Below are 9,084 nucleotides of genomic sequence, written 5' to 3' on the forward strand. Positions count from 1 at the left end.
TGGTGGCTAATTTTGTGGAATTGGACTTTTTAAAAATCTTCGACACATGAAGGTAGGAGTCTGCAAACTTTTTCTGTAAAGGGCCAGATATGAATATTTTAGGCTTCGCAGGCCATCTCTGTCCCAGCTGCTCATCTCTGCCTTTGTAGAATGAAAGCAGCCATAGCCAATAAGTAAACAAGCAAGGGTGACTGTTCCAATAAAACTGTACTTACGGGCCTTGAAATCTGGATTTCATATGATTTCTACATATTACAAAATAGTAATCTTATTTTTATTTTCTTCAACCATTTAAAAATGCAAAAACGTTCTTAGCTTGCTGTCCGCACAAAAACAGGCAATGGACTAGAATTAGCTCACTGACCATAGTCATGCCACCCCCGATCTACCCAAAAAATGTTATCTAATGGTTTCAGTGATTTAGTTATGAATTATTACATCTTTCATACATTTATTGACCAGTTATATTTTTTCTGTGAGCAGTCTTTCATCCCTTTTGTCCATGTTTTTGGTTTTTTTATTTTTTAATTGAAAACATTGGATAGTCTGAGACTTTCTATGTAGTATAAAAATGTGTTCCCTATCATATGTATTGAAAATATTTTCCTCTCACTTGTTATTTGTGTCTCGATTTTGTTTATGTTTTTTTTTGCCGTTGTACAGAAAGTAAACATTTATGAAATCAAATTTATTATATTTTCTTTATGGCTTTCAGATTGAAACCACTATTGCAATTTTTTTTTTTTTTTTTTTTTGAGATGGAGTCTTGCTCTGATGCCCAGGCAGGAGTGCAGTGGCGCCATCTCGGCTCACTGCAACCTCCGCCTCCCAGGTTCAAGCAATTCTTCTGCCTCAGCCTCCTGTGTAGCTGGGACTACAGGCACGTGCCACCACGCCTGGCTAATTTTTTGTATTTTTACTAGAGATGGGGTTTCACCATGTTAGCCAGGATGGTCTCGATCTCCTGACCTTGTGATCCGCCCCCCTCGGCCTCCCAAAGTGCTGGGATTACAGGTGTGAGCCACCCCGCCTGGCCACCATTGCAAAATTATAACTGAGACAGTGAAAGAGATCTGACCTAACCAACGCCATCGTGCTTCTACCGTCCAAGCTGTCCTTGTTCATTCTGGTGTGGGCTGAACTAACCATGGGAAGAACTTAGTTTATAGTTTATTTATTCATTTTTTTCTGAGTTGGAGTCTTGCTCCATTGCCCAGGCTGGAGTGCAGTGGCACGATCTCAGCTCACTGCAACCTCTGTGTCCTGGGTTCAAGGGATTCACCTGCTTCAGCCTCCCAAGTAGCTGGGATAACAGGCACATGCCACCATGCCTGGTTAATTTTGTATTTTTAATAAAGACGGGGGTTTCTCCATGTTGGCCAGGCTTGCCTTGAACTCTTGACTTCAAGTGGTCCACTCGCCTTGGCCTCCCAAAGCGATGGGATTACAGGCGTGAGCCACCATACCTGGCCTGAAATTATCTTATTTTCTTCCAACACTTTTATAGTTTTATCTTTTAGGTTTCTATTTTTTAAATTTATTAATTAACAAATAATTGTCCATATTATGGGGTACAATGTGATGTGATGTTTTAATCTCTGTATGTATTATAGAAAGATTCAATCAAGCTAAGCTGTCATATTACCAAATTACCATTTCTTGTGTGGTGAGAGCACTTCTATTTTTAATGCTACTTTAGAATTTATTTTTGTGTGTGATGGTGCAAATTAGGGATCTGATTATTTTCTCCAAAATATAGCCATTACCTTAATATTATTTATTGAAAAATGTTAATTCCTCATTGCTTTGGAATGCCACTTTTACCATGTGCTGAATTTCTGTATTTGGAATTGATTCTGGGTTTTCTAGCCTCTTCCAGGGATTTCTTTATTTTCTGTCCCAGTGCCAAATTGTATTAATTACTGTAGCTTTGTACCATATGCTGATATTTAGTCGGACAAGTCTGTCGTTGCTTTTCAGATTTTTCCTGACACAGTAACTTTACAAGCTAAATATGGAATTAGCCTTTCTGCTTGTTTGTTTTTTTATTTTTTTTTCCTTTTTTGTTAGAATTAGCCTTTTAATTTTTAAATTTTACTTGGGATTTTATTGTGACACATTGATAGATAATGAAGGAGATTGAAAGCTTTAAAATATTTCCTCTTATCCAGGAACATTGTATGTTCCTTCATTTAATTCAGGTGTTTTGTTTGTTTGTTTGTTTGTTTTGAGACAGAGTCTTCGTCTGTTGCCCAGGCTGGAGTGCAGTGGTGTGATCTTGGCTCACTGCAACCTCCGCCTCCTGGGTTCAAGTGATTCTCCTCCCTCAGCCTCCCAAGTAGCTGGGATTACAGGCGTGCACCACCACAGCCAGCTAACTTTTGTATTTTTAGTAGAGACGGGGTTTCACCATGTTGGCCAGGCTGGTCTTAAACTCCCAACCTCAGGTGATCCACCTGCCTCAGCCTCCCAAAGTGCTGCGATTACAGGTGTGAGCCACTGCACCCGGACTTTTTTTTTTTTTTTTTTTTTTTTTTGAGACAGTGTCTCACTCTGTTGCCCAGGCTAGAGTGCAGTGGCATGATCTCAGCTCACTGCAACTTCTGCCTCCCAGGTTCAAGCAATTGTCCTGCCTCAGCCTCCCGAATAGCTGGGATTACAGGAGCCTGCCACCACACCTGACTAATTTTTGTGTTTTTAGTAGAGACAGCATTTCGCCATGTTGGCCAGGCTGGTCTTGAAGTCCTGACCTCAGGTGATCTACCCACCTCAGCTGGCAAATGGATTACAGGCATGAGCCACCACGCCTGGCAAGTTCAGGTTTTTTAAAAAACGTCCTAAAACAATATTTTAGAGCTTTATTCACATAGTACTTTACACTTTTAGTAAGATCATGGATTATTTTATAGTTTTGTGGTATTTTGAATTTTTTATATTTTGTAGTATTTTATAGTTTTGTTATTATGAATGGGTACTTTTTCATGTATTTTCTAACTAGATATCAGTCTGAACAAAATGAATTCCTGACATTAATGTTGCTGCTTCTGTCACCTCACTCAAGCATATTACTTGCTTTCGGTTTTTATTAGCTACTCTTTATCTGATTCTATGGCTTTATGTTAAAGTTAGAAATAATAGGATGTTTACTATCACTGGCAACATTCAACATAGTTCTAGAGAAATTAGACAAAGCAATAAAAAAGATAATTTGAGAGGTATAAATTACTAGTAGAAAATAACTTAAACATTTTTAACAGCTGATAATTATCTATCTGGAAAATCCACGAGAAGCAACTAAAAACCGGTTGGAACTAACAGAGATCTTTAAAGCAGCAAGAAACAAGATCAACACTGAAAATGAATAGCTTTCTATCAATAGCCATAATCCATTCTCTCCCATAATATTGCTAATATCCAAGTCCAACCCTTTCTATCTTTTACCTGGTTATTTAAATAATCTTCTGCAAGGAATACTTCTTTTCATGCTATGGCCCTATAAGTCATTCTTTACCCAGCAGGCAGAGGCATAGCTCAAGTATAGACTCCTAGACTTAAAACTACTTAATGGTCCCTGACTACTTATATTTCTCTTTTAGCTCTCTATAACATCCTGTTCTTTTTCTTAATAGCACTCGTCATAATTTGCAAACATACATGTTTTTGTGTGTTTATTGAATATCTGCCTCTAGAATAAATGTTATATAAAGGCAGGAAAAACAACACTTTTGTTACGACCATATATACTTAGAACACAGTAGGGAATTTAGTAAGTCGTTGCTGAATACATTGATCAAATCTACTGGGTGTTTGTTTGTTTGTTTGTTTGTTTTGAGTCAGAGTCTTGCTCTGTTGCCCAGACTGGGGTGCAATGGCATGATCTCGGCTCACTGCAACCTCCATCTCTCAGGTTCAAGTGATTCTTGTGCCTCAGCCTCCCAAGTAGCTGAGATTACAGGCACCTGCCACCATGCCTGGCTAATTTTTGTATATTTAGTAGAGACGGGGTTTCACCATGTTGGCCAGGCTGGTCTTGAACTCCTGACCTCAGGTAATCTGCCCACCTCAGCCTCTCAAAGTGCTGGGATTACAGGCATGAGCCACCGCGCCCGGCCAATGGTAAGTATTTGAATATCTAAACATAATTAAGCACAGAAAAGGGACAGTAAAAATATGGTTTTATAATCTTACAGTATTCGCATCATAAACGTGGTCTCTCATTGACCAAAAACATAGTTAATGTGGCACATGACTATATATTGAGTGATTTCTATTGAATTCTGGACACATTTGTGTTATGTTATGAGACACTGGCTCTTATTTATTTATTTTTTAAGACAGAGTCTCGGCCGGGCGCGGTGGCTCACGCCTGTAATCCCAGCACTTTGTGAGGCCGAGGCAGGCAGATCACGAGGTCAGGAGATCAAGACCATCCTGGCTAACACAGAGAAACCCCGTCTGTACTAAAAATACAAAAAATTAGCCAGGCGTGGTGGCGGGCGCCTGTAGTCCCAGCTACTCCAGAGGCTGAGGCGGGAGAATGGCGTGAACCTGGGAGGCGGAGCTTGCAGTGAGCCAAGATCGTGCCACTGCACTCCAGCCTGGGCGACAGAGCGAGACTCCATCTCAAAAATAAAAAATGAAAATAAAAATAAAAAGAGTCTCTATTTGTCTCCCAGTTTGGAGTGCAGCGGTGTGATCTCGGCACACTGTAACCTCCGCCTCCTGGGTTCAAGCGATTCTCGTGCCCCAGCCTCCCGAGTAACCGGAATTACAGGCGCACACCACCACGCCTAATTTTTGTATTTTTAGTAAAGACGAGGTTTCACCATGTTTACCAGGCTCGTTTCGAACCGACCTCAAGTGATCCGCCTGCCTCGCCCTCCCAAAGTACTGGGATTACAGGCGTGAGCTCCGGCCTCTGGCTCTTATTTAAACCTCTTGTTTTAACTGATTTTCTCTGACACTGCTGGGGGAAGGGAAGAAGGATGCTACTGCCAGATGGAAGTAGGTGACTTTTGGTGACACATGAGGTTCTCTGACCTCCAGTGACACCCAAAGAGTGGGGGCTTATTATTAGTGCCAGGTGGTCTGGGAGCTGTGGCTTTCCCTGTGGTCTCTATTGGCTCCACATTGGGGAGGGGACTTGATACCAGCCACTGGGAATGAAACAACCAGCTCCCTACTTAGTGTCCTGTGAGCATGGGTCAGAGTGGGGCTTCAGTTTGACGTGTGGTTTGGCTGCAGCAGAGTGGTCACTGCCTGAAAGTATTGCTAGGCTGCTCCTCGTGTGGTCCTTTGGCTAGAAAGAGCAGGATTTTTGTTCATGCACTTTTTAAAATTATTATTTGGTCCATGCCTGTCCATTCTGCTAGGTTTTCTTTTTTTCTTTTTTTTTCCTTTGAGACTGAGTTTAGCTTTTGTTGTGCAGTGGTGTGATCTCAGCTTACTGCAACCTCTGCCTCCCCGGTTCAAGTGATTCTCTTGCCTCAGCCTCCTGAATAGCTGGGATTACAGGCTCCCACCACCACGCCCAGCTATTTTTTGTATTTTTAGTGGAGACCGGGTTTTACCATGTTGGCCAGGGTGGTCTTGAACTCCTGACCTCAGGTGATCCACCTGCCTCAGCCTCCCAAAGTGCTGGGATTACAGGCAGGAGCCACCACGCCTGGCTGGCCATTCTGCTAGGTTTTCACCTTTTTTTTTTTTTTTTTTTTTTAAGGCTTTGTCTCGCTGTGTTGCCCAGGCTGGAGTGCAGTGGCATGATCTCGGCTCACTGCAACCTCTGCCTCCCGAGTTCAAGCCATTCTCCTGCCTCAGCCTCCCAAGTAGCTGGGATTACAGGCGTGAGCCACCATGCCCGGTTGGTTTTCACATTTAAGTCGGGGATATATAAGGGAAACAATTTTAGGGAACTTACCATGGCATTCCTGAGTCCCAAGATCCCTGACTGGTCAGACTTTTCTCCACCTTTCAGAGCCTTCTTATGTGTCATCTATATATGATGTCCAGGGTTTTTAGTTGCACTTAGTGAGAGAGGAAAGTACGTCTACTCTATCATCCCAGAAAAGCAAGTTTCTGAATATGATTTTTAGATGGAATAAAAATGGATACAAATGTAATTCCTCTTATGCCATTCTCCCTAGAATCAATGTAGGATCACCTTATGATAATGAAGTTACTTGAGGCTGGGTGTGGTGGCTCACACCTATAATCCCAGCACTTTGGGAGGCAGAGGGAGGTGGATCACCTGAGGTCAGGAGTTCAAGACCAGCCTGGTCAACATGGTGAAACCCGGTGTCTACTAAAGACAAAAAAATTAGCCGGGTGTGGTTGCTGGCGCCTGTAATACCAGCTGCTTGGGAGGCTGAGGCAGGAGAATTACTTGAACCCAGGAGGCAGAGGTTGCAGTGGGCCGAGATGATGCCACTGCACTCCAGCCTGGGCAAGAGTGAGACTCTGTCTCAAAAAAAAAAAGCAACTTGATGAAGCTTCCATGTTATTTAATTCTAGTCAGTTCCTAGGGAATGCATATTACAGCAAGGTTGAGTATAATGCAGATATTCCTGAGAGGTGAAGCCGGCTGGGCTTCTGGGTCGGGTGGGGACTTGGAGAACTTTTCTGTCTAGCTAAAGGATTATAAACACACTAATCAGCACTCTGTGTTTAGCTAAAGGTTTGCAAACACACCAGTCAGCACTCTGTGTCTAGCTAATCAGGTGGGGACTTGGAGAACTTTTGTGTCTACCTAAAGGATTGTAAACGCATCAATCAGCACTCTGTAAAACGGACCAATCAGGACTCTGTAAAATGGACCAATCAGCAGGATGTGGGTGGGGCCAAATAAGGCGCTAAAAGCAGGCCACTGGAGCCAGCAGTGGCAACTCTCCTGTCAGTCCTGTTCCATGCTGTTGCAGTTTTCTTCTTTTGCACTTTGCAATAAATCTTACTGCTGGTTACTGTTTGGGTCCTCACTGCCTTTATGAGCTGTAACACTCACTGTAAAAGTCTGCAGGTTCACTCCTGACACTAGCGTAAACGACAAGCCCGTTGGGAGGAACGAACAACTCTGGAGGTGCCATCTTTAAGAGCTGTAACACTCATTGCAAAGGTCTGCAGCCTCACTCCTGAAGCCAGCAAGACCATGAGCCCACAGGGAGGAATGAACAACTGTGGACGTTCCGCCTTTATGAGCTATATAACACTGACTGCGCAAGTCTGCAGCTTCACTTCTGAAGCCAGCGGGACCATGAACCCACAGGGGAGGAATGAACAGCTCTGGATGCACCACCTTTAAGAGCTGTTAACAGTCAATGGCGAAGGTCTGTGGCTTCACTTCTGAGGCCTGTGCAGACCACTGAACCCAGCGGAAAGAAGAAACTCCAGACACATCCAAACAGCTGAAGGAACAGACTGTGGACACACTATTTTTAAAAACTGTAAACACCGTGAGGGTCCGTGGCTTCATTCCTGAAGTCAGCGAGACCAAGAACCCACCGGAAGGAACCAATATTTGGACACATTCGTATCAGCTGTTTAAAATTCTTGGTGGGGGCCGGGAGCTGTGGCTTACAGGGAGTACACCTGTAATCCCAGTACTTTGGAAGGCTGAGGTAGGTGGATCACGAAGTCAGGAGTTTGAGAACAGCCTGGGCAATATGCTGAAACACCTGTCTCTAGTAAAAATAAGAAAATTAGTAGGGCATGGTGGCATGTGCCTGTAATTCCAGCTACTTGGGAGGCTGAAGCAGGAGAATCGCTCAACCCGGGAGGCAGAGGTTTCCGTGAGCTAAAATCGCGCCACTGCACTCCAGCGTGGGTGACAGAGCAACACTCAGTCTCAAAACAGAATTCTTCATGGGACATTTAACTGAAAGGCTTAAACTGGCTTAAGTCTATTTTAAGACACGGGGTCTCTGTCACCTTTTGCAGTGGCATGATTATAGCTTCCTGCAGCTTTGAACTCCTGGGCTCAAGCAATCCTCCTGCCTCAGCCTCCTGAGTAGTTGTGACTACAGGCATCCACCACCACACCTAGCTAATCTTATTTTTTTTGTAGAGACTAGGTTTCATCATGTTGGTCAGGCTGGTTTCGAACTCCTGACCTCAAGTGATCTGCTTGCCTTGGCCTCCCAAAATATTGGGATTACAGACATGAGCCACTGCGCCCAGCCAGAGGGTGTTTTTTAAATGTGGCATTTGAAAATACAAAGTTGGAATATACATTTGTTTTTGGGAGTATTCAATACTTTTAAGGAAGATTAATATGTTTGTGAAATACAGGGGAAAGCTTTTAGTACAAGTTAAGTATAGATAAATCTTAGTTTTTAAAACATAGGCAGATTATATTAGATGTGTTAAGTAGTAAGTAGAACATGTGTTAGACACAGAAAGGAATAGAAAGTCCAGGATACCTAACATTCCTAGCTACCAAGTATACATGAGACACCTGAGCATGAAATATTTGATACATTAAATGTCCAAGAGGCACTAAATACAGTGCATAAAATATACATAAGCATGAAATAGTCATGCTATTCACTTCTGTCCCCAAGTGTCCTCTGTCCAAGAAACACAGTAAAACCCATGGTTGCTCCACAGGCCAATAGGCAAAGCTCAGCTCTTTGCCAGGCTTGCTTGTACCTGCATCTCGGACAGAGCAAGTTTGTGTCATTGGCGTGGGGCACCTTGCCTCTTTGAGTCTCCTTGCTCAAACCTCTCGTCTTCAGCACCACCATCCACAGGAAAGTCAATATCACAGAGAGGGGTGGAGGTTGGGGCAGGTGGGGGATGGTGGCCCCTGAACATTGTATGAGGTAGGCTTTAGGTAGCAGGCATCTTCCACCAGATTTGCACCATCTCTTAACAGCGTTTACTTATCCCACCTCTTTCCTCTTGCTTTTCACTGTCTCTTTAAATTGATTTAAATAAACTAAGAGATTCCAGCATTTTAATTTGATCTGTGAGCTTTTCTGCTCACTGATCTCTGAGAGGTAGTATACCTGGAGGCCATCGCATTTCCCACATGATAACAATTCATATCAAAATACGGAATCCATTTGGGGAGGTCAGGTAGATTGCTTCCCT

Source organism: Pan paniscus, chromosome 5 (genome assembly GCF_029289425.2).
Source record: "Pan paniscus chromosome 5, NHGRI_mPanPan1-v2.0_pri, whole genome shotgun sequence".
Taxonomy (NCBI): Eukaryota; Metazoa; Chordata; class Mammalia; order Primates; family Hominidae; genus Pan; species Pan paniscus.